This window comes from Cupressus sempervirens, chromosome 7 (genome assembly GCF_028749045.1).
Source record: "Cupressus sempervirens isolate cs-2001-9-10 chromosome 7, ASM2874904v1, whole genome shotgun sequence".
In the NCBI taxonomy this organism is placed as follows: domain Eukaryota; kingdom Viridiplantae; phylum Streptophyta; class Pinopsida; order Cupressales; family Cupressaceae; genus Cupressus; species Cupressus sempervirens.
In genome coordinates, this window is record NC_143124.1 from 662,182,742 (window position 1) to 662,209,211 (window position 26,470).

A 26,470-nucleotide genomic window follows, 5' to 3' on the forward strand; every position below is an offset into this window, starting at 1 on the left:
CGTGTTATCCACATTCCCTAGAAACCGACCATGGATTCCCTCAAAGTTCACGGGTCCAAGTTCATATCACAAAGGCTTACAAAACGTTGTCCCCTACCCTATCTGAGAACAACAAAGATCCATTGCTTGGAAAAAAAAAGGCCCCTCCATAGTAACCATACTACCTTCCCTACTTAAGCGAAATTGTAAATGGGATCTTGAATGATATAACTAATATGATTCTTATATATATATATATATATATATATATATATATATATATATATATATATATATATATATATATATATATATATATATATATATATATATACACCTCTAGTTGTGATAGAATGTAAATATAACCATCTGCTATTAGCATTGATTCATGTTCATAATTGGTAGCTTTATATGGATAAACTATAGTGTACACACACACACACACTAGTGTGAGATATAACATATTAAATATGAGATATTTATTTGTCATTATATTAATTACATTTTAATGAATAGACATGTCTCGTGAAGAGACATGTCTATCCATACTTCATCCTACATTTGAGAGATGGCTGCCATTTGGAAAGTACATACCAAAAGCATTATGGCAGTGCTATTACATTTGCACCACATCTGGAAAATCAACATGGTATCAGAGCCAAACTGCAAATGTAAAATATTCTAAACAACACTTAGAAGATAGAGCAAATAGCGAATGAAGGATAGATACGAGCAATATTGCAATGAAAGACAAGGAATTTGAGATATTCAAATTATTTGGCGTGAATACTTCCATTTCATTAATCACTTGTAACTTCTGCAAGCTGACAATTATTTCATTTGCTCCCCAAGTTACTTGATTAGGGATTCAAATATTCAACAATTCATATTGTGGCGTGACTATCCTAAATACTAGGCGGCACCAATAAATTCTCTAATGTGCCTCGACAAATCACTTAGCTGGGTGATTATCTTCTACAGGCTTCAACGCCACTGTTGGAATGATGCATAGTGCTTGGTTGGTTGTTGTGGGTGTCATTTCCCAGGGTGAGCCTCTAAAAATAGCAACTCTACTTGAGCATTGAGGGACTGTTGCAATCGTTTCTAGATTGACATCTAAACTCGGAACATGAACGACACCAACCTAGAAAACATTGTCGCAAACCCTACTGGACGGAGAAGGAAATGTTTTATTCAAAGTTTGGGGCATGCATGGATCACAACAAGCCACTTGGATTAGATCTCATCAATGTCTCGTGTGCCCTGTTGTGTACTATGGGAGCTATGCTAACCCAATGGTTCCATCATTTGACTACAAGAACCGTTGGTTGATCAATGAGCCCTTGTGTTCTGACCCGCATGTGTTATAGCAAGCTAGTGGCGATTGCAAGGGTGGTGCAAAATTATTACCACGTGATTGGAGTAGCCATGGTGGATCTTGAGGCATGTTGCTAGCGTAGGGGCAATCTCAGAAGCATAAATGGGTTGAGCTCATCTTGGTAGATAATGGGGTTGATCTGGATAAGGGCATCATTCAATATTGATCCATATTGATGGCCAGACGAAGATCGTATCGCAGACCCCAAGTGGACCATTGTGGGGGTTTTCTTGTAAACGATTCTTCATCTACCACTAGTAACTATAACACTAGCTTTTCGTGTATCATTTATGGTAACATGTTTGAAGTATTAGCATTGTTTAAAAATATCTGAAATGCATGCAAAAATGCCATCGTTGAAATTGCACAGGGATGAATGGTCATTTGTCAGCAAATAAAAGAAAAGCATATGATAGTTCGATAGCAGAGAAGATGATGAGGTCTCTAGAACTAATAACCCCACAAAATGGAAATTATCCAAAGTCGTCATCCTATGTTGAGGATGACATGACATAATAAAACTTTATATCAAGCTTGCTAATATATATAGTGACATCATTCACTACTATGGAAAGGACCAAATACGAAGGGTATCGAGGCAGGTTTGTGCACTCTGAGACAACAAAATATAATTTTTTTTTAAAATGTATTTTGTGCATTTCAATTGTATATAGGTTATTGCAATATAAGAGTAAGGCATGTTAAGATATTCCTACATATATGTGGTCCCACCAAAGATGAAAATGATAGGGTATAGTTAAGAGAAGTATTAAAAGCAATTTAAAGTTGTATAAAGGACTAATAACACAGGATGTCTGATAAAGCAGACGGGTGTGTCCCCAAAGGTAACATGATCGTAACATTCTTTCCTAGATGGCGTGTGGTTGTTATGATTCCAACCAATCAATGTTCAACCACTTCATGAGAAAGTATAGTAATAAAGTAGCAGATCTAATAGATAACGACAATTGTAAGTTATCGCGAAAGAAACATGATTCTTAACATCGATGAAACTCATTCATTCACATATGAATATCGATTAATATGAAGGAAATGGATAAATGAAAGCAAGCAATTGGAATTCAAATATGTTATTGGTTACAAGGGAGACTGTCATGGGAATAAGACAGACTTAGAAAATGCAGTCATCTCTCTCTTCCAATTAGGAGGTTTATATCTCTACAGTCAGCAACCTTATGGGTTGGAGATACAATAAGAAACGCAAACCATATATCCAGTTAGCAGATGGTAGAGTTAAAGTGATAAATATTCAATGAAGGATGAAAATTGATTCATGCGTCATATTTCCTATATGGGCTCACCTTATGAAAGGAAATATTTGAAACACAAGGATGAAAGCATATGGAATTCAGATTTAGAGGGAGATTCAGAGGGAGTCTAGCATCTTCAAAGAGGTCAAAATGTCAATGAACTTGAGCTTCAGAGGGAGCAGATGGGTTTAGTCAACTTGTGACAATCTCGATCATAGTGATTGAGAGGGAGTTTCACTATTGAAGGTAAAACACTTACGAGATAAATTTGGTTTAATTGATTATTATACTAATGAAATCATTTAATGCCTTATGGGCCCCGTGTAAATCATGAGAAAGTGACAACTTCCAAATGATTATCACTTGTATTTGTTGATGTTATTGGAAGATGACAATCTTACAATAACTTAATCTTCTATCATAATAGACATCGTGTGATGGCTGAAACAAATCATGATAGATGATTTCTAGCATGGTGGATTCAGTTCCTTAAACAGACCATGACCACCTAGATTGTGATAGACAATGTATGATGGCTGAAACTAATCAATATAGAGTGCCAATGGTGAGTGCACATTAGCTTTGAACAATTCTAAGCTATGGTGAATATCATGAGACTTGATATTCTTGGTCAGACCATATCTCTAATATCATATTGAGATGATATGTAAAACTGGGTATCACATGTTAGGTGATTCCTTCATATCGCAAGTTAGGTGATATGTAAAACTGGGTATCACGTGTTCGATGATTCTTCATATCACGTGTTAGGTGATATGTAAAACTAGGTATCACGTGTTAGGTGATATGTAAAACTAGGTATTATATGTTAGATGATACTTCATATCATGTGTTATGTGATCACAAGATGTGTAATATGATTATACCATTTATCTTCCCTAGCTAAGATAGAGTATTGATGTTTGTAGCATCATTCAAATGTCAAATGAGTTGACATCTGCCAAATGAGTTGGCATTCAATAAACCGAGAAGTCAAATAATTTGACATTCTAGAAACCTTTACTTACATTGAAGTAATATGTTATTCATATTGTGTATGATTCTTGTTTATCCTCTCTAGCTAAGAGGGAGTGTTAATAATTGGTAGCTTTAGTTGGATAAACTATAGTGCAAACATATATATACATAAGTGTGAGATATAGTATATTAAATATATGAGATATTTATTTGTCATTATATTAATTAAATTCTAATGAATAGACATGTCCCGTGAAGAGACATATCTATTCATACTTCATCCTATATTAGAGAGATGGTTGTCATTTGGAAAGTACATACCAAAAACAATATGGCAGTGCTATTACATTTGCAGCAGATCCGGAAAATCAACAATTTATAAATACTTTCCACCCAAATGATGTATTATGAATCCTCTTTTATAAGCATGAATGATACGTATTCATTTCCTAAATACCTTGTCATAAACAGTATCAAATACATTTTATATTCTCATTTTATGTATATCCTATATAAATCCTTTGTGTAAGATATCAAATATATTTTATAATCTGTTGTTCTTTTTTCTCCCCTCCTCTAAATCATAACAATTCTCCATTTATATCGGGGATGACCCAACAGTGTGACGGTGTGTCACAAACCTTGTAAACACGGGGTCAAATGTTCGATTCCCAGCATGTTTGGAATGATTGTAGTTGCAGATTGAACACTACCCATTGATTAATAATTGATTGAAGTTCTCGCCCTCGTGATTGGTCTGGGACCACTGCAATTTGGAGGTTTGTCATTGGTTCTTGATTGCCCTGCCTCCTAATGCCTCTACTTGGATGTTCCCCAATGTAGATGTTGATGCCCACAGCAATTATTGGAATGTTGCAATCTGTAAGTTGGTGACCCCCTAAGGTTTCTAATCCCTCTGTTGACTGAGCCTATTGGATACCCTGCTGCTGTCATGATAACCTTGCGCACTCGAGCTTCATTCAATAGTCCCTCTCATGCCTTATTGGGTTACTGTTCTTGGTCCTCTACAATGACCCTCCATGAAGATAAGAATTAATCAAAGTATTATAATAGGTTCAAGTAATGAGAATGTCATCATTGATAAACAACAATCGGTTATAATCAATTCAAATAACTAGTATGTTTATAATCAATCTAAATAATTAATTAAAAAAATGTATTATTAATTCAATGTGGATAAATAGTTCATTAATAATCAAAATAATTAACAGTATACTATTTACGCTAATAAAAATAACAAACCCTATCAAGACAAACATTACCAAGCAATATACAACTTATAATTAATAAATATCACTAAGCAATATATACTCAATCATTCTATCCAAGGGCGGGTCGATTTAAAGCGGCGCACCCCATGGACCTCAATACTATAAAACATGAATCATACATTGAATTAAAGGGGAAAAATACAATTGATAAATCAACAAAAATGAAGATATATGGACGGACAACGAAGGTAGGAAAATGACAAGTCATATGTGGCATCGATATTACCAAGGAAAGATACATAATTGACAAGTGGCATGAAAAGTTACATCGACCATTCAAAGCAAGGAGTTTTAACCACTCAAGTGATCTAAGAGCATGGGCCAAATCACTTTATCAGACCATTGGACAAGTTAAAACAACTGAACGCATTATTAGTGAAAAGATTGGACAAGACCATAATATCATAGCAATTAATAAATGAGAACCAAAGCAACCGAAACATCAAAAGGAACTAATATGCCTTCCATCCAAATCGATGAGGAGGTAACAAGACACTACATTGGATAAGTAATAAAAAATGAAGGGAATCAAATCATTATAATAACAAGGACATCAACATATAGTATTATATCCAATGCATAAGACAGGTCAACAAGCATTTACCGTGCAAGGTATAAGATAATTATATAGGTAATGTATTTTCATAATTATTCTTTTGAATCTAGTAAATATTAAAGGAGCTTAGCTTTAATAATTGCATTATATATATAAACACAAATTAGGAAACATAATTTATATTATCTTTCATGTTATATGTTATATTCATAGTTATATGATCTTTGATAATATATATATTGACAATATTTAAAGAGATATATATATATATATATATAAACACAAATCAGGAAACATGATTTATATTATCTTTCATGTTATATATTATATTCATATTTATATGATCTTTGATGATATATATATTGACAATATTTAAAGAGAATCTGATGAGATCAATATGAACCTTGTGGAGGAGATTGATTTAAACTTTGATAGTGCCAATATGAGAGATTGATATAATCTTCGTACAACTGACATGACTAAGATTACTATGCTTTCTATAGCGTCAGTATGAGAGATTAATATAATCTCCATCTGACAAAAGTGACAATGATTTCTATAATTCCTATAATGTCATTATGAGAAATTGGTATAAGATTGATATAATCTCCATGGGCCAAAATACTGTGATGAGTCAAATATGCATATGTGATAAGGGCCTTGGATAGAGGTTATCTCTTCCACAAAGAACCTTGGGGGCGTGCTCCAAGGAAGATGAGGAAGTAATTGAGAATGGTACTCGAATCGATGACATATGATTCAAGATCGAAATTCCTAAGGAGGGTTAGAAGTATTGATTTAGAGACGTCTTTAAGGTTTGGGGTTAAGATCGAGGGTGCAGTAGTATATTTATACTTTTCATTGTTTGAATATGACATTTATTTTGCAGGTAATTCTTGTCCCAAGATAAACCTAATAGTGAAGACATTACAATGGTATCTAAGCATAATCATACCATCCTATAAAGTAGACCCACACAAAACTATTCTCACACTAGAAAGCTATGGCAAAACAACTAGCACGAGAATTTAGAAGTTTCCTGGAGCAAACCAATGAAAGGTTTGAGGCCACCAATAAAATGATACTCAAAGCCATACAAAATCTAAGTAATAATAGTCATAAAGAAAAGACCAATCCCAATACAAGAAGGAATTCTCACTCTAATCATTCTGAAAATGAACCATCAACACAAAATTCACTTCCTAGAGACATGCTTCCTTTGTTCCTTCGAAGTGAGGAACCAGTTATGCAAGAAGGAGAACCAACCACAAATAGAGTGTAAGAAATTGCACAAATGTAAGCAAGGATGGATCCAGAGATTAGAAATCTTATTCCCTTTGAAAAGTATTACGAAACCCAAACACTAGCAAACAAAAAGGAAAGTCCTGTAAACAAAGACCTTAAAACAAAAATAAGAAAGGTACCATTACCATGCTTTGATGGGATCCATGTAATACCCCATTTGTAATGATGAAATCTAATACTACATTATAATCGATGTCCCTATTTGTAAATTAACTAATATATATATATATTCTATGGCGAACTAATCGCTGCAAAGGGGCAATGTCATTATTGTGGGGCCCATATATAGTCGAAGGTGGATTAGTTGATTGGCCTCCTGCAGTTCATGTGGACAGGGTACTATCCGCAATATAGGGTTTTCTCCGGGACTTATGCCAAAACAAGGCCAACTCTTTAAACCCGGTCATTCTCTCGCCTTGTTCTCAAGCATAGAAGACCAAGGGGATTGTTGCTACCTTTGAACCAACATTAGCCTCCCACACGAACACCACTACTAGCAGAATTGTTCATGTGGGGTGGGTAGTTATGCCTCTCCTACCCATTCAAATAGTAGGGGTGTTCAGATGAGGTCCCCCCTTCAAGCGCATGCAGATTCTTAGAATAGAACTAGTTATGTTCCAAATTCTCTACATAACATGTAATGTCCCCATTTTCGCTAGCATCAAAGTTTCAGGGACTAGCCTATTATTGTGATCCTCGTAGGCTAATTATTGTGGATAGAGGGTCTTATGAGGCAATGGCTTGGCTTGGGAGGGTCTTGTCTTCTCCATAATTCAATTACAGGTTGGTCTTTGTTTGGCTCAAATCGAATTATGTTTGGGCTTAGGTTTGTGTACTTACTATTTGTGGTAAGTTGAGTGTTGATTGAGATGGACCCTTTCTATTTTTGGAAAGTCCATTTGATCACATGGAGAAATAATAGGTGTGGCTTCTAATTCAAACGGCATATTTATATGATAAGTATTTTGGGAGTCATTATATTTTTAGTGGTCAAATTATTATTAATTTATTAAATGACTTATTATAAAGTTAAAGTTATATTTTAACTCTATAATTTCACTTAAGTTGAGGTTGAGTTATCATTCGAAAGAGTCATTTATTAATTAGTTAAGCCAAGTCAAGTGAAAGAGTCTAATGAAAGTTTCTAATTGATGTTGTGTGGTGAAGCTTCTTGAGTGAAGTTACATTTTGGCAACAAAAAGGGCATCTAGAGGTTATAAATACAAGCAGGCTTGAACATTTATTTGCTTTTGTTGCCTTTGTGACTTTTCTAAGATTTTGATTTTCAAATCCCTTGCTGAGGTATAAGGGTTTGATCTGAGGCTTTTGCTCCATTGCTGAAGTATAGTGGAGATTAGTTTTTTGTGAATTCTGAGATTTTCATGGTGCCTTCATGTACTGTATCTCCTGTGGCTAAGGAGCAATTGTTGGTTGGAATAATTCAGTGTCTTCTCTTACTGTATTGACTGTAGCTGAGAGGGCAATTCCATCTTGGCAAGTTTGGTAATTTATATCTCTGATTTCTTGTAATTTCTCTTCCTTTCGATCTGTTCTGGACTGTCTGCTATCATTTCAACAGGGCTGGTGTGAGTATACAAGCTGGGCAGATTTCCTCCTTGCAAACAACGACTGTGTAGGGGGAAATCACAAGTAAATGTATGCATTTTTCAGTCTACTCCAATTCATGTGTGCACTCACTGTCTACAGTGCTTTGGAGCTGCTAATTTAGACCAGGTTCCTTGTTAAAATTTTAATTGTGAAGGCAAATGAAATGTGTTGAGAATATTTGTATAGTTTGCAAACTGATCAAAATTGTGAACTACTGCAAGTTGCATTGTTTCTGGATTTTCTTGCATATTGAATAACAGTTTGCTAGATCATGAGCAATTGTGATGTACTAATTATGGCATTGAAATGAAGTCATTAGTGGTGAAACAATAATATGAGTTTTTAGTTGCAAGCTTGAGCATATTTTGATGCTTGACTTAGTTGCAAAAAAGTCTAGAAATTTTAGAAGGATCTTATTTCCAGTTGCAAGAGCCAGTTGGGCTTGTTACATAACATGCCTGCCTATAGCAAACAAAATATGGGAAGAAAGCCCTAGCTCTTTTTTTATTATTATGCCAAACATAATGATTGACAAGGTAAAACCCTCTCCCTCTCTCATAGTAGGGATAGGGGGATGAACAGAATTTGAAGGGGCCATTTGAACCGCAGATTGGTAAAAAGATCCAAATAATATAGAATAGGGGCCTCAGCCTATTCTATGCCTAGTTCTATTCTACCCCTACCCCAAATAGCCCCGCCCACCCCCTAATCCTGCAACAGGGTGCATGAGCATATTACATCAAGAATCAAGACCTATTATTAGATTCTTCAACTAGAGTCCCACCCACAACCCAACTCTAGTTTCCCACCCAACCCATATCTCCTCCTGCCTTTAGAATAGTAGGGCCACCTGTGGGCATGTTACATAGAGAGTCAGGCCAGGAATGAGATTAAGTTTTCTATAGTGGGGGGCATAACTAGAATTCCTCCTGCATAACTAGAATTCCTTTATGCTGATACATCAGCAGCACATTTCTTAATAATCCATTAGGGGACAGCAGGGTGGTCGACTACTAGAATTGTTGTTGCATCGGATTCTCTATGTAACATGACTGATAACTATGGGGTGGCAAATAGGCCAGAGCTAGCCCACCTGAGAACGTCTCCATTGATTGACTAAAGTTTGCATGTTTATAGAATCGAGAAAGAAAGCCAATTGGAATCTTTCTAAGAAACACTATTCACCCTTCTATATATATAGATAGATAGATAGAGAGAGAGAGAGAGAGAGAGAGAGAGAGAGAGAGAGAGAGAGAGAGAGAGAGAGATGACTGTGATTATGAGTAAACTAATATCTATTGGTTAAGTTGTCAATTCTATTGATAACTAAATAAATAAATATTATTGAATTAAAGACATTAGATAAATTGACTATGAATTAATAAACTATAAACAATAATCAAAGGATGTAATGAATAAAGTTATCAATAATAATCCATTATTATAAATTTGCTAAAATTTATAATTAATCCCCAATGTCCACCATTCAAGTATGGACCACCATGTAAGTATGAATAATTATATAATATTAATATTATTAATAATTCAAGAAACATTTTTCAATAAACAAATATAAACTAAAAACTAATTATTTGAGCTGATAACTATAAGTTAACCTGAGCAAATTTGCAGCAAAGTTGCTATATTACTGTAAATGAAGGAGCAATGTCAGCATACAAGGAAACCAATGAAAAGTCTATGTCCTAAGGTCATGACCCCTTAAGTGGAGGAGAGCAATATAAATATCATTTCACCATGGTACTTGTAGCAATAAGAAAGGAGAGATAATGAGAGAATCACTTGGACAAAGAACAAATGTTAGAAAAAAGGGCAGCGACCAAAACTTATAGATAGGATATATGTCAGCAGACAGCTAAGACAACGGAGAGTAAATACATTAACATGTCTACAAAAAGGCATGACGATGTCAAATTATTAAGGAATAGGCTACAAAAATTTGTAAAGGAAGCAATATACATTGCCAATGAAAAGTGAGAACAGAGGATAATGATTGTTTAGCTAAAGAGTAAGTCAATGCTTAAAATAATGAAGTTGTGCAATTGGCATGTAAGGAAAAAGCACAACTTAACATACATGTCTATTCCATTTATATTACAAGATATGAAACGAAACATAAAAATTCCACTTACGCAGTGAAAGTTGAACAAAGGAACAAACTCACATCACATGGTCATAGCAAACTAAATTCAACGTTGGCAAAAATGTATATATAACGAAAATTGGAAGATAGGGAAAACAAACAAACAAGAAAAAGGATTCCTACCTTTATCGAAGGTAGTGATAAGGCATGCAAAACTTGGATAGTATATTAAGCGAAAGAAAGGGGACTGACCCAAGTCTTAAAAAGGGTGTGTAACCAGATTGCTTAAATGAAACATGTCAATTCTATTTCATTAATGTTAAATATATTTTTATCAAAAAATTAACAAATACTGAGTTTTATGTTTTAGTAAAGGAGTATTATTTTTGGAATCTTGGACCTAATGTAATCATTACTAATACTAATGAGAAAATTTTGGATAAGTTTATATGAACCCTTTTGTACTAATACGGGGTGAATAGAGAGTTTGCATAGGAAGAGGTAAAATTTGATCACATTGCGGCAAGAGAGTCCTAATATTGATGAAAATCTGAGGGAGCCCCAAGTTGATTGTTTCCAAACTCAAGGAGCAATAAATCTACCATCCACTACGAGATTAGATGCATGGGGGAGATTACTGACACTATCTGAAACTACAAATATAGTATTAAGTGATGATTCTTCTTGTTAAGGACAAAGTACAATAAGTATGATTAATTTCACCAAGAATGAATTCTAAAGGATCATTCCAAACCCACCCAATAGGAGGAGTCATCACAAGTGGTATCAAAGCAAGGTAAATACAATTATAAACGTTTTAGTCAAAAAGATAAGACTGAATACAGGTAGATTGTCAAAGTATAAAAAATGAGGGACTAAATTTTTTCAAACATCTTCTAGCCCCATCTTCATCTCCTTCTGCTTCACAACAGCAAGAGCATGAATTACTTTGATGTCGTTCCTTCTTTATTCTCTAAAGAGGATAATAAGATGTTGCTTGCTCCCTTTACATTGGTCGAATTGCACAAAATTGTTTTCTCAATGCACCCCGACAAAGCACCAGGTCCAAACGGATTTACAGCCTTATTTTCAGAAGAGTTGTGATGTGGTCGGATTTGATCTATTGTCAGCTCTTGAAGAGTCTAGAAAGAGTGGTTCTATGCTTAGAAATTTCAACACAACAAATATTGTCTTAATCCCCAAAGTCAAGTCTCCCAAATCATTTGCAGATTTCAGACCCATCTCTTTGTGCAACACAATATACAAAATTTTCACTAAAGCAATATGTTTGAGATTGAAGCAGGTTTTATCCAAAATCATATCTCCAGAGCAGGGGATTTTGTCCCAGGTAAGGAAACAATGGAAGGAGCAATTGTCGTTCACAAAGTGTTGCACTCTATCCATTCAAATCAATCTCCAGCACTCATGGTCAAGTTAGACATGATGAAAACCAATGATAAGGTGCAATGGCCCTTTCTATTCAAAATCCTTCAGAAATTTGGGTTTGGAGCAAAATGGTGTAAATGGATCAAGGTGTGTATCTCAAGTAATTTCTTCTCGATCGAATGGGGATTCAGTTGGCTTTTTCCCTTCTACTCAAGGTGTCAGGCAAGATGATACTCTATCTCCAACTTTATTTATAATTATGGCAGAAGCCTTTAGCAGGATTATTAAATCAAACCAGGATCCATGTAAGTGGGTAGGAGTGTACATTGAAGGTACTTCCTTTGCAATTACTCGCTCATTATTTTCTAATGACACTATATAATTTGGAAGAGTAAATATTCAAGAAGCTAAGGAGATTAAAATAACATTAGATTTATATGTCGAAGTATCAAGACAAAGGATAAATGTGCAAAAATCTAAAGTCTACTTATTTTATACCAATGATATGGTATCTAGAAAATTAATTTGTGTCCTTGGTTTAACTCAAGAAATCTTGCCTTCCTTGTACCTAGGTATTCCGTTGTTTGTGGGTGACAATAAAGGTGCATATTAAAGAGAAATTTTGAACAAAATTAGGAGTAAAATTGCATCTTGAATGTATCAATTGATGTCCTTATCTAGTAAAATTATGTTAGTCAAATCAGTTTTGTCAAAAATCCCAAATTACACTATATTTGTTCTTCAAGCACCTACAAGCATTGTTAGAAAAAATGAAAAACTAATTAGGGACTTCGTCTGGAAAGAAATCATGTTGGATGGGGAAACAATCTATTTAATCTCTTTAAGGGAAATGAGTTTTGACAAAGGTGCTGGTGGAGTTGGGAATTGTGGAGGAGAACAAGACGAAAAGGCAAGAACTAGGATTGAATTACGTCCATGTTCTACAAGCGTTAGAAGGAATCAATTGGATCAAGGAGATGATAGGGGAGAGGGTTTCAAGGAATCTGAGATCACTAGGAGAACAACTACTATGGCACGTGGCTCAAACATGGGTGGAGGGAACATCAACGATTTCTTTGTACCTAATACTACACCAGGATCACATACTACTTTGGAGAGTACGAGGTGGAAGAAAGTTGTCCATGAACAAGCACTAAAGGGGATTTCAATTTTCTATTTATCCTCTACCTTGGCATTCCATGCTTGCAGATCACCATATACGCAAGCTATGATAGGTGGGGTTGGAACTGCAGGGCTTGGGTTTAAGGCACCATCTTACAATATGATGAGGGTTGCTATGCTCAATGATGCATTAAAGGATGTTCACCATGTCATTGGCGAGCATTGGATAGAGTGGGCTAATACAAGGTGCACCATTATGTCAAATTGATGCAAAGATACATGGAGCTGATCCCTCATCAACTTACTCATTTGTTCTGATAGAGGCGCTATATTTCTAAAATTTGTGCATGCATCCCATGTAGTGAACATTGTATCTATGTTGTTTGAGATGTTGTTAGCATGAATGGTGATAATATTCCTATGGGGGAGTATGTTAGCATTGCTGGAGATATGATTGAGCACTTATGTGTTGCATTCACAGAAAAGTTTGTCATTTATGTCAACATATACATTGTTTTGTAAACACTTTCAGAGTTGCAAAGGAAGATGCATTCGGCATAGTCAAAGATTTAAGAGTTGGATTCCGCGCACTTGAGGAGATGTTTGGAACTATTCATAGATGCTATGCCTATGAGTGTAGATAGAGAGTTGAAGATATGTCAGAGTTATGCAATGTTTTCTAGAGGTAGCTTTTAGAGAGTTTCTGGAAAGCGGGTACAAGTAAATCAGTTGTATCTTTTAGTAGAGATGGAATTTGGTTGAGCGAGCTTAAAGAAAGGTCAGAGACTATGTCAAGATGCTATGGTTAAGATGGCGAAATCAAATGTTCATTCTATGAGGTTCTGTGAAGACAGTTCAGCGGATGTTTCCCAGGAAGCAGACTATCGATTAAATCATTATGGGAAGTGTTAATTGTAATGTAACCTATAATTGTAATATCTTATTGATGTCTTATATTATTCATTGTAAATTGGGAAAGCCTCAAGGCCGACTCGATACTTGATTTAGGAATTGTTATAAAGGAAAGATGGTTTCCTTGTGGTAAATCATAATTTGCAGTCATATGTTGTGATGTTTGTTATGCGAACATTTGGATGCAAATTATGAGTAGAGATTGATGTTGAGGATGTACTATGAGCTTCAAAGGAATTGTATTGGGAAAAAAGTTGTTTAATCAGCTCAAATCTTGGAAATGATATCCTGAAGATTGTTTAGTGAAGACAGTGTGAGGCTATTTGAACAGTGGGTTTAGTTGTCCTCCTTCCAATAGGGTTGTCACAACTCCTAACAGGGATTCAAAGTCTCCTGACAGGTACTAATTGTATTTGATTGACTCCTAAAAGGGTCACATCCTTTCACAAGGAACTTTTATACTAGTACATCATATTGTGGGCATCATTCCCACCGGGGTCTTCCCTCTGATCAAGGGTTTCTCTCTGATCAACGGTTTCCCTAGTTAACATATCTGGTGTTATTTTGTATGGTTATCTGTCTATGGTTGTTGCATCTATTATTCACATGTTTAAGGATTACTAAAGATATTGAGAGTTGTTTTAAATACATAACTGATTCACCTCCCTCTCCTTTCAGCCATCTTGGTGGACTTTACTTTCTAACAGATGCATGACTAAATAATCATAAATATCATAGATGTGGGGCCAGAGAATGTGGTTCAATTTATTATAGACAATGTTTCTACGTGCATTACTACTGGGAAGCTTCTAACAAACAAATACCCCTCTATGATTTTTACCCCGTCTATAACACATTGCCTTGCTCCAACCCTAGAGGACATTGGAAAAATTGCACGGATTAAGAAGGCATTTCAAAAAGCTTACATCATTACCAAATTTATCTACAAGCACACCAGGGTTTTGAGTTTGATGTGCTAATTCCTAGATGTCAAGGAGTTGGTTAGACTTGGGTGAAAAGGTTTGCAACACACTTCCTTGCACTACAGACTCTAGTTAAACAAGAAATGAACTTGAAATGCATGTGCATTTCCTCTGAGTGGATGGAATTAGACTCCTCAAGTCAAACAGATGGCATGAGAGTGGCAAAGTACATGTATTCTTTGTACTTTTGGAACACAATTGAGCAGGTGGTACAAATGGCAAAGTTGCTCGTAAAAGTCTTGAGACCTATGGATGGGGATGAATCCGCAATGGGATATTTGTATGAGGCCATGGACATGGCCAAGGAGGTGATGAAGGATAGGTTAGAAAACGAAAAGACGAGGTATCAAACTTTATGGGACATGATTAAAAGGAGATAGGATAGATAGATACACTCTCCTTTGCATGTTGCAAGATGCTTTCAGAATCCCTCATTGTTCTACAACACGAAGTTCACAAATATTGACATTGAGATCAAACAAGGCTTGTTCATATGCATGGAAAAAATGATTCAAAACACACAGAAAACGCTATGTCAGAACTGCAAATGTATAGAAAGAGAGGATTTTCTCTCTTCTAGGTCCTCCAAGGCAAAACGTCCTTCTAACCAAGTAAACTCTTATGTATTAGTTTTTGATACTCTAATTTTTTGGTTGACATGATCAACAAATTTGTTAAGATTTAAAGATATTCTTACATGGTATCATCTCCCCATAACCTATTTTTCAGCTCAATGGTGTGAATATTTTGGTCACGAATGCAAATATCTCAGGTGGATAACAATAGGCATTTTAACTGAAGCATGCAACTCATCCACCTATAAGCATAATTGGTGTGTTTTTTAACACATACATTCCAAAAAACGCAAACTTCCAACACAAAAAGTGATGAATGATTTGGTGTTTGTTCGCCACAACCTAAAATTAAAGTTCAAGAAAGCTCAAGGTAAAAGTTTAATTATCTTGCATTCAATTGAAGATGTTTATTGTGTTTTTCAGTTCTAGGAAAAGACTAATTTCTTAATAGAAAAAAGAGAAAGTATTGAGGATGACTCCCTAATTGATCTTGACGAGATAGATCTAGAATCTAAGTGTATCATTGTGACTCAAAGTGATGATGATGATGATGATGTTGAACCTAGAGATCTTCAAACCTTGGAACAGGAAAACTTTTGTCAAAGTGTTCTTGAAGGACTTAAGTCAAGGATTTCCTGAGGAGAAGCATTAGTAGGGCCTCCAACCCCCCCCAGCACACCATTGCCTACTTTTGACTTTTTGGAGATTTGTACTTAGTTTATAGGTTGGCTTTGTATAAAGTCTGAAACTATATTGTAATTGACATTTGACAATTGTCTCCATCTAGTTATCTTTTATGCTATTGTGGTATTTTTGTGCAATGAAATTAGTGATATCTATATATAAATAATGCATGAAAATCTACTCTCTACAACCTACTAGTTACACTTTATATTTTATTTATCCTTAATATATCTATGGTGTGGAAATGTCCATTAATTTTTTTTTAAAGTAATTTTCTTTTGTTTCGCTTAAGTTTTTTTGTGTCTTTGCAAATCCAATATTTTCCCAATTAATTCCTGATTCTTTTTTATTTTTTTCAAATAATCCTACTCTTTTTGTTTGCCAATTTTTTTCCCAAAACGATTTATACTTCTATTGAGCAAACAATACAAGCCCCACATTCATTCAGAAGGGAAGACAATTGGCAATGACCTTGTTAGTGTGGACACTATAACTTAGGTGGCAATGAGTATCAAACAAGGTGGCAAGACACAAATGACTGCAATCCCATTGAGATGGCATTTACACATGCTAAAGTGGATAAAACTTCACAATTCCCATTTTTTTATGCGAGTTTGAGCCATTCTTGAAGGTGATGGTGACTTATTACAATTGACACACATGAATCATTAATACAGTACAAGGGCTTTGCATTCACGATTTCCTTTTGACCTGAAGAGTCCATGAGGGATTTTGGTGTGATATCCCCATTTTGACATAAATAATTTAATAATAAATAAGTATTCTATATAAAGTTTATAATATTAAAATGATTAATAATGTATATAAATTGAAAATATAAATTATTATATATCATGAATATTATCATATAACTATACATGTGTGTATATATATATATATATATATATATATATACTATGATATATTAAATTGATGAAATGAATAAATAATATTTATATAACAATATCACTATAGATATAATATATGGCATGTATAATTAAACGTATATAATATATGTATATATATATATATATATATATATATATATATATATATATAATTACTTCATTGTGAAAAGACACGACTCTTACAATTGAAAATTTATATATATGGAATAAAAACTTGGGTAAGGGATCATCGGAGGAAAATATAGAAAAATATATGTAGAGTCGAGATTTATAATCTAATATCCTAATTGGGGACATTACAGTGGTATCAGAGCATGATCTTGCCATCCTATGGATAAAAATGAATATGTCAGCATCAGCATTGGAGTTATGACATTGTCAACAGTTTGTATTAGTAGTGAAAGGAATATTTGTGCTAGAAAGATAGGGTTTACATCCAACATAAGAAAATCATGGAGATCATTTTGTTAAGAAAGAAATTATTCTCTAATAAAAATAAATATAGTATTAGAGAATGATTTACCATTGCAACAAAAGAATTGGAGGAATTGAGATTATTATTTAGAATTCATAGCACGAGCATTGAACATCGAAGGAATTGGAGAGATTCGACTGGAATTAGATTAAGTTTGGCAGATCAAATTGAGGAATCGATTTCCTGCTAATGGTGAAAATGTCCAAGTCAATAAGTGATACGCAGACAAAGGACTTAGTATAGCAAGCAGTGCATGGAGAGCAAACAGTGTCATGTGCCTAAGTCGCCTATGACTATGCGATTATAGTATTATAGGTTGTGACATATATATATTATAAAGGCCAAACATTGTGAGGGATTAAAATATAAGACAAAGGGATTAAAGTACAATACAAGCAGAAATATGAAAGGAGTTTGTAAAGATTTTAATGAAGAAATTTTAATATTCGAATCGAAAGTATTGAACAAGCATCAGAAATAGGACTATGAAACATTCAATAATCGAATCAGTTATTTTTGAAGAAGAAAAAGGAAAGTAATTATCAATCTGGAAATAACATGATGAAATAAATTTGACTCGACATGTTAAAGAGTAGGAAATGAAGTAAAATCAAACTCATCAGCTAGTGCAAAAAAATTGGGAATAGATCGGTGACAAATGGCATCATACCCTTTACCGAGGATCGTACCCATTCACATTAGAAATCACATCAGTTACAGCAAGCAAGTGAGAGGAGACCCCTGCTAACTTGGCACATAAACATCGTCCATTATACCCGCCTCTTTCCAGGGCAGTTCCTAACAAAAATTCATGCAGTAATAAATCTAACCTCCATCCTATGTGGATTAAATTACATATGGTATAAATACCACCAAGTGATAAGGTCATTGCATATAGTTTAAGTGGTTGAACAAAAGAGAGGAATCCTTACCATGTAAACAAGTCTCTAATGGTGTTACATCCCAAACTTTGACCTAGCTTGAAATATAGCCGTTGAGGTTCGCATGAAATCAGTTGGCAGTTTAATTTGATATAATCTGGCAAAATGGTAAGATAGTTGGTTGTTATGGTTTCAAGTGAAGATGACATGTTAGTTGATCGTTAATTGCAAATTCATGGAATTAAGATGAAAGGTTAACTGTTATGATTATTTCGAAGGGGTGGAAGCATTATCAGAAAAGAATTAGGCAAGGCATCACCATCATTGGGCAGATGGGTAGAGGACCGAGCGACTTGGAACAGGATACGTCTGAGGAACCAAATGAGTTATTTAATTAATTAATTTAACTAAAGTAATTGAGTTAAAAATAAAAACATATCTCAAAGGATTTTAATATATCTGTCATCATATTATTTTAATTAATATTTATAAATGTTCATATTTGTATAAAATGATTCGGCACCATTATAATTTAATAATTTAGTAAAATGATGTTTATATGTACCTATAAGATTATAATAATGTTCATAATTTAATAACATTTGAATTATAATTATAACTCTATTCTTTACATTTTATTATTCCTCACTTTTAGCCAATTAGCACTTGGTTTGGAAATCAATTTACTATTTGGCATTTGGAACTATTTTATAATCTTTTCCCTTTTTAATCGTTTCCTCTTCTCTTCTATGTTTTAATCGATTTATTACCTGGGGATTTAAATTGAATTTATGATTGGAATTCATATGGTCTCTTGTAATCGTAGGAAGCATAAGGTCTGGCTCAAGTCTATATTATGAAACCATTAAACATACATCGGCATTCTTTTCCCTGCTCACGACTTATCAAGCCCTTTATGATTCGAAGTCCCTGCTAGCTCCTTCATAACTTGCAAAGACAGTCCGACATATTTAATACTGTGTTTCCGACTAAGCTACCTTGCCATGGGCCTCCAAGCAAGATATACGAAATTGTTCAAGTGCAAGCACATCCCAGATTTTGGGGACAGAGAAGTCACGTAAGATTTTATTTATGCTCGTGTCATCCTTCTTATTTTTCGTTTACTGTTATTAAAGCAGAGATCAAACACTAAGCTGGCCGTAAGGCCAAAACCGTTCTCAGTTACCGTCTTTCATTTCATGGTGTGTTGAATTTACATAATATTATATGCTTAGAACCTAACGATCTTATTTCAAAGAATGTCATTTTCCTTGTGTTGAAAGACAATGATTAAAACCTGTCGTATTCCTTCATGTCTTTTGTGATTTATGAGAAGTCTGCCGACTACCATGTGTGGAAGCATAACAATGAATTTGTACTCAAGCTTGACTGTTTTCTTGTTGATATCCGAATATGTAATAACTCTAATTTTTTTTCTTTGAAAGCTATCATATGAAATCATTTAAAATCTAATATAAAATTTGATAATTGAGAACACCAAGGAATTCACCAAGCGAATGCCAGAATATGGTGAAGGTGTAAAGTATTTAAGAGAAGTTAATCTAAAGGCACCAAGGAATCACTGGCTTGATGGCTTGAATATGGTGAGGAGGTGAAGAGATATCAGCAAAACAAGAAATTAATAAAATAAATAATGCATTAGCTCATGCATGTTTCACTAATGAAAAATGTTGTCAATTTTGAGCTCTTTAAAGAACATAATCATAGAATGTGAAATGATGGTTGTATGTAATCTTCTTGAATAATTTATAGAGTTGTCTGCTCCGAGAATTCCGAATACCTGGAACTCACCTGGCTGTGTAGCCAAGAAGATGGGTAATGAGGGGTGAGAAAGGAATCACCAACAACATGAAACAGTAATTAGTTATGACATTTCATTGTTATCAATTTAATATGAATTAATTAATAGCTCATGCATAATCTTGTTACTGTAATCTCCTGTTGTTGAGTCATATGGTGAGTTAATTACCAGGATGCCCAGTGGATGGCAAGATGATCCCTATCTATTTCGGGTAGGGAGGGCCTTTCTCATAAGAGATCGTGTGGGGATATGTTGTGGTCTGAGGTTGGGTGGTTAAGCCCCTGACAATGTTTCACCTCCCCTTAGTTGTCGGACATGCGTCAGATAGAGATAAGCTATGCGTTCAATTGTTTATCGGAAAAATGGGTATTATCATTTTTATTTATGAGGTAAGATTAAATTGAGTTATTTCATTGTTACTGTTATTTTACACCTCAATATAAGAGATAGAATCATGGATTGCTTTTCAATTATATGAATATCGAATATAAGCATATTTCTAATCTTGAAATATTGTCACAGTTAAGTATTCGGAGGAAAAGGAAACTGAAGCCCTAATTGATTGAGAGATGATTGGAACCCTAAATGATACAGTGGTATCAGAAACCCTAATTGAATCCATGGTATTAGAAGCCCTATTTGAATTAGTGGTATCGGAAGCCCTAATTGAATCCGTGGTATCGGAAGCCCTAGTTGAATCTGTGGTAGCAAAAGCCCTAAGTGAGATAGTGGTATGAAAAGCCCTAAATGAACCGAAGGTAAACAATGCCCTAATTGATACAGTGGTATGTGATGCCTTAATTTTATATAATGGTATTTAATGATAATCATCATTTGATTTTAGATTAACAATATTGGATAGTCGTTTTATGGTATTGTTATAGAGGTATTTATGGACTAACCCGAGTGGTTGCAGAAGTATCCCTAGTTGATTTCAATCTCAATTTTTTCGAGGTATGTAGTTTTCAATTTCTGTAATAATTTCATTTGATGGTACTTCAAGTTTTTAAGTTAAGAAATTTTGTCTAACTGATTTGAACGGTAAATCTTATTCACATGAAAATGAAATGATATAACTGTCTTCTTATGAAACGAAGTAATAACTGTATTCTTCGAGTATGTTAGATGTTATTTTAGACCCGAGAAAACCGGATGTTACAAATGGCATTGGAAAGAGTAGAAGGGAGAGAGTACAAAACAAGCCATCAGCAATGTTCCTCATTCGCGCAAAGGACCGGATAGTGTGGAGCGATTTTGGTTTGTACAACCCCATGTCACCCACGAACCATGTCACCCAACATCGCAGAAAGGTAATAAGGTAAAGGTAGATTATTTTAAGTGTGTTTTAATATTAATTATGTTATTAAGGATGTAACTTAGTCATACAAGAAATAACAAGATTATATGAATGAATATTTTCTTTCCATTGAAATACTTAAATAAAAGAAATAAACATTTAATTGAGTAATTAATAAGAAGAGGTAATGATTTAAGAAGGATCTCAAGATTATGACAATCAGTAAGAAACTAGGTGGGTAAGAGGGTAGGGCTAAGTCCTAAGGCAAGAGAGGTATATACCAACTCTTGGGTTTAGGTTTATCGAGCTATAGGACCCCACCATGATGTTGAGGACTATGGTATGTTATAGCATATAGGCATGGTGAGGGATGGAAGGTATCCATTTGAAAGGCGAGGACCAAGGTTTTTTCAAGCCTTTAATGCAGTGTAACCCAAGTGCGCGCACCTGAGTCAAAACCCCAATGCACCCGGTGCGGGTGCGTCACTCACCCAAGTACCCCCGCCGGGAGTTTTTTTGCCACCGCACCGGTCAAGCACTCGGGGGGGACACGGTGCTTGGGTGCTTCCAGGGTGCTTGGGTGCACGGGTACTTCTTGGGTGCTTCCCGGGTGCTTGCGGGGTGCTTCTTGGGTACTCACTTTGATATGGCTATGATACATTATTATTATTTCACTGTTTCATGCTATTCGGCTCATTGTCATCATGAGCATCTTTATGATATATGATATTCATAGAATCATATTTGAAGAATGAATTTTGAATCTTGCAACTTGAACTAAGTTAATTTGTTAAATGGTCATTAGTAATAGTTATGAGGTTTCAAGTTTCAAGTTTGAACTTATGGTTTGTGAATCACATTTCAATTTTCTCTATTCATTGTATTCAACTATATTTTGTATGTTAATGTTATATAATATATTGAAGTATCATTTCATAATTACCATTTTCACTCATATATATTATATATTTACTATTCAACCCCCTCCCTCCACTCCCCCTCCTCCCCTACCCCCCCAGGCTCCCTCCGCTCCCCCACTGCCGCACCCCCGCCGTCCCCATGCCGTCCCCAAATTGAGGCTATTTTTTTCCCGCACCCGAAACTCATCCCGACGTCCCCCCGCACTGCCGCACCCCCACGCCGGGGTAACACTGCTTTAATGTGATTTCTTTGTCCAATCCTCGGGTGACCTAGCCTATACATACAATGTAATCAATAGGATATGAATATATGCATATATGAAGAATTATTTTGATTAAATAATGCAATGATAATCTTTTTGATTCCTTGGAAAAATGGGACAATATTATAAGCCCTTACAAGTAGGGACATTACAGTAGAGCTATTTTTCCTAATTAAATCTATTGGCTTCTTTGAAAGTATACTTATATGTACTAACTTGTATTCCTTGGTACAGGTATATGAATTTGTACTAATGATTTTGTGGTTGTAGGTTCACAATCAAGGAATTGCATAACACATGTATTGTGTGTTTACATCGTGTCTTCATTTCTCTACGTCATATATGCTTTATGTCTTCATCTATCTACATCGTGTATGCTTCGTGTTTTCATGCATTGATGTGACTACCTTAGGTATGCTTCATGTTTTCATTCATTAAGATGTACATCTCATAAATCTTTTAAGTCTTTGTATGCAAATATGTTTTTGTATCTATGAAGGAGCTGGTGTATAAATGATTTTGCTTCAGGAAAAGCAAATTCGAGAGGGGAGGACTGTGATATCCCCGTTTTGACATATATGATTTAATAATAAATAAGTATTCTATATAAAGTTTATAACATTAAAATGATTAATAATGTATATAAATTGAAAATATAAATTATTGCATATCATGAATATTATCATATAACTATATATATATATATATATATATATATACTCTCACACACACACACACATATATATATTAGATATTTAATACTATATATATATATATATATATATATATATATATATATATATATATATATATATTAAATTGATGAAATGAATAAATAATATTTATATAATGATATCACTATAGATATAATATATGGTACGTATAATTAAACTTATATAATATAAATATATATATTAATATAATTACTTTATTGTGAAAAGACTTGACTCTTACAATTGAAAATATATATATATATATATGGAATAAAAACTTGGGTAAGGGATCATCGGAGGAAAATATAGAAAATTATATGTAGAGTCGGGGTTTATAATCTAATGTCCTAATTGGTCTATAATGTCCACAATTAGGACATTAGATTATAAACCCTGACTCTACATATATTTTTCTATATTTTCCTTCGATGATCCCTTACCCAAGTTTTTATTCCATATATAATTAATTTATATATATTATATTTATTTTTATTTATAATTTTTTTTAATTTTTTTTTTTTTTCAATTGTAAGAGTTAGTGTCTTTTCATAATGAAGTAATTATATTAATATATATATTTATATTATATAAGTTTAATCATACATACCATATATTATATCTAGAGTGATATCATTATATAAATATTATTTATTCATTTCATTAATTTAATATATCATAGTATTAATATATATATAATAGTTATAGTATTAAATATCTAATATATATGTGTGTTTGTGAGAGAGTATATATACATGTATAGTTATATGATAATATTCATGATATATAATAATTTATATTTTCAATTTATATACATTATTAATCATTTTAATATTATAAACTTTATATAGAATACTTATTTATTATTAAATTATATATGTCAAAACGGGGATATCACATTTGGCATACCCAAAAAAGTAGTGTCTAATACTAATCCAAACAGGAAAATGTCTTGGCAACACAAGGATGCTCTTCTGACACGAGTGTGTCACTCTAACTTGCCAAAGGAGGAGAAGGATAGTAGCTAGAGTAGCAACAATAAAAACAAGCTTAAGAACCAGTGAGTGGTGCTATGTCTAGAATCTAGATCTAATCAAGAGTAGGCTTGAAGGAGTAAGCCGGAAATCCAGCATCATGATATGAATGATCAAGGATCAGTCTTGGGAGAGTTTATAATTGGACACCTATCTTCAAGGATCTGTGAATTTTCGTGCTCTAGCTCAAGGATCACTCTTGGAGAGTTTATAATTGGACACCTATCTTCAAGGATCTGTGAATTTTCGTGCTCTAGCACAAAGATTTCTACATAGAACAATGTAGACATGACGAGCACAATGTATATGACGGGAACAATGTACTACCCTTACTAATTCCATGGAGCAGACTACTACTAGGATATAACTGTGCATAATAAATAGAATGATATATATAATGAATAAATGGATTAAAACAAATTAAAAATTGTGTATAAATGTTATTCTAATTTTCTATCATTTTATATGACACAATTGGTCGATAATCTATATAATTGTTATCATATAATGTTCTTTGGGAGTACACAATATGTACATATTATATGTTCTAAATTTTAGGATGTTAATCCACCTCGCTGAATTACATCCTGCAAATCAACAGATAAGTGCTTTATCCATGTTTAAGCATGTAAAACTGCACAATCCCTGGTATTATTTGTCAATTGTATCACAGCATCGTGATTGTGAAAACTTAACCTGTTTTTTATATACTGGGATGGCAGTTTCTACTAATTTCAGATCATTCTCCTGCTATCATTTAATGGTTTGGTACTTGTCAGAACCTTTAAAGAAAACTAGTGAAATAGCCTTTTCATTTCTGATTGCATAGCTCTGCTTTAAATATTTACCTCTGATTGAGCACCAGCTTTAAAGTAAGGTAACAATATAGACTGTAAACGCTATGAACTGAAAGTTGACACTCAAGAACTACATTCTTTATTTGTGTCCTCTTTGAATATTTGTTGCACCCATGTTGCCTGTTGCCTGTGCTATCTCATATCCTTAATAGACGGATAGTTCACTTTTGCCCAAATCAATGTCAAAACAGTCATGGCAATTACTTAATCAGACTCTATTTAGCAAAGAATATTAACCAAGAACCGTAAGGACCGCTAATTCATCCTTGTATATAATTTTAAAATTATTGTTCCCAGATCTAACTAAATCAGCTTCTAGAAAACCCCCAGGATTTCAAATGGTGTGCCTACCATGCATGTCACTGAAAATCAAACACTTATGACTATGAAATCTTTAACCATGTCACCCCTGGAAAATTTGCTAATGGACATATGGACTAGGATTATCACAAATTATTGTAATTCCTCAATTGGATTTTCAAGAAAAGAGATTCAACTGTTTCTATCTATGCCTCTAAATGCTTCCAGGTATGAAATGAGTGGATGTCACATTAAGCTGGCAAAAAAATTCGAAAACACAGGGTGAAAATTGAACGACTCCAAATCAACTCAATGCAAAATGCAAAGGTTATAATAATATGTCCTGAAAAACTTAAGAAACCTTCCTTGGGAATAAGATTAAACTGATCAATATGGTTTTAGAGTGTCAAATATATGAGTGATTAATAAATAGCTCAACATAAAATGCATAGTTATGACAATAAGTTTGAAATTGCTCACAAACACTCCTCAAGACTAAGATTTAACTGGCCAATAAAGGTTCCCATGAGCAACATCACATCCCTAGAAAACGAAGCAATCTGAATTTAGTATAAGCTTCTATAGCAATTGACATCACTAATGAGCAAGTATCCCCTATTCTCTAAATCAACAATACCTAGAAAAATTAAAATTTACAATCCATGAACTTACAAGTAAAACATGCCTTGAAAACCTCTGAAGCAACAAAGAATTCTTTGACAAACAAATGCAACTTCAGATTTGGAAAATGCTGCTCCCAAAGTACAAATAGAAAATAACACCCAGCAATAGATATAAATTGGCACTCAACCAACTCCAATTAACTAACACACAATTCGATATAGCAACTCTAGTGAATTCCTTCACAAATTC

At 34.0% G+C, this 26,470-nt stretch overlaps 1 protein-coding gene across 2 annotated transcripts in view; it reads right to left on the reverse strand.

Annotated features, from left to right (window-relative positions):
* LOC149548402 (uncharacterized) overlaps positions 1–26,470 on the reverse strand; it is a 256,377-nt gene that overhangs the window by 82,880 nt on the left and 147,027 nt on the right. The gene's annotated exons all lie outside the window — the stretch shown is intronic.